This window comes from Siphateles boraxobius, unplaced genomic scaffold, assembly GCF_051911475.1.
Source record: "Siphateles boraxobius isolate OS27281-9 unplaced genomic scaffold, OSU_SipBor_1 11, whole genome shotgun sequence".
Classification (NCBI taxonomy): Eukaryota; Metazoa; Chordata; class Actinopteri; order Cypriniformes; family Leuciscidae; genus Siphateles; species Siphateles boraxobius.
Window position 1 is genome coordinate 7,017,672 of NW_027508711.1, and position 1,740 is coordinate 7,019,411.

General features: G+C 37.1%; 1 long non-coding RNA gene across 1 annotated transcript; it reads left to right on the forward strand.

Annotated features, from left to right (window-relative positions):
- The first annotated feature begins 926 nt into the window (after positions 1-926).
- Positions 927-1,740, forward strand: LOC143757276 (uncharacterized). The gene is made up of 2 exons (XR_013210468.1): positions 927-998; positions 1,560-1,740. It is a non-coding gene; the product is annotated as an uncharacterized LOC143757276 (long non-coding RNA).

Genomic DNA, 1,740 nt, shown 5'->3' on the forward strand with positions numbered 1-1,740 from the left:
AGAGAGGAGACCGAGCCATTTAAAGAGAGTCCCATGGTGACTGAGTGCTTTCGAGAGACACCACAGGTGTGTGTAACCCGTTTATACCTCAGATTTTTCTGTACTTATTTTACTTAAGGCTCCAACTGAGCTATAGGGATTTTTATGTTGGGATAGTTAGTGGTAATATGTAATTTACTTGCCCCATATGCATAAAATTGTTGAAGTTTTACAATTGTTGAGTTTAACAATGTTTTTCTTCTCTAACAAGACTGCAGCAACAGCTGAGACATCAGCGAAAACACAGGTGAGTAACATTATTTAGTAAGGATGGGTATAAACTGTGTGTTTGTAGGAGCCAATTAGTGTTATACGAGACAATCATCCTTTCCTCCTGCACCCCTTCGCTCCTCTCATCCCACTGTCTTTTCTCCTTCCCTACTCTCCATCCAACCTCCTCCTCCCTATTATTATATTATTATTATTATTAACTATTGGGAAGCTAAAAATAAGAATCAATATGAAACATAAAAACCTTTCTAAAAGTTGCCAGTAAATTAATATTGTGATGTGCAATTATTTTTCAGATTGAAGTTATAAAGGGCTCTGGGGTGTTTTGCCAGGCCTTGCCACCTCTGCTACTGCCATGGTGTGGAATCTGCTGCTGGGCACCTTTTGATTTGGAGACTTTGCTAAAAAGCAACCTGAATGGTACAAAACAACATGTTCCTAATCTCTTCTGTCCTTGAAAAAAACAAAAAACAAGTCAGTCATATTCTGTGGAATAAATTATGTTTGTGTGCGGGCATACCATTGCTTTTTTACTTGCCATTTTTGTATTTCCTTGCACCTCAAATAAAAGTGATGTGTATATAAAAAATAATCTCTTGTTTTCACCACCTTCATTTTACCCCCCTTTCATAATAATTTTGAAATATTACTTTAAGGTGGAAAGCCAACCAGAGGGGATGGGGAGCAGCTGGTCGCCCTTGACCAAATTAAAAAGGCAGCCATTATTGGTGAGTAAATGCATAATGCGTTGAGAAGGGAAAACAAAACTTTTAAGACTTTATAAGTTCACTACTTTAACCATAGCCTACTAGTATCAATGTTTATTAGGCGTCAATGGAGACTGTATTAGATAGGGCACCCATTATTGTTACTGTATCTGCTTGTAACCTATAATACTTATTCATTGCTTAATCATTTCTTGATCCTACCTTTCCTTTTCTAAAGCCACATTTCTGAATTTTTCCTATCCATGAATTTTCTCTGCTTTGGATGCACATGATTGACCGTGTGACTGTTAACAATGCAGTCCCCGTGACGGACGTGCATATGAAAGAACGATGCCGCTAGAAAAAAGGGGGGGTGATGTTTCCAATCAGAATTTCTTTCAGATTTAGCAGAATCCAATCAGAATCTTCCAATTGACGTGTTTACATGACGCATTTTTTATTATGATCAGCCCTTTATCCAAAATATGTGTCCAATCGCAGCTGTACTGTAAGCACTTTGGGTTCCTGATGAAGCACTATATTATTATTATTATACTGTCTTATTATTTTTGTCTTCTCTAGATGCTACATTGAAGAAGTGGCCGGCAGCCAGCCGAGGACAGATAGGCAGATCTATCAATTCGAAGCTCACAGAGCTGAGAAGATCAACAAGATAAATTGGGGTTTTTTCTGTTCAGTTTTTGTCTTCTTTTTGTTCTTGTAATATTTGATTGTTCTTAAGTAAATAAATAATTAAAATTTC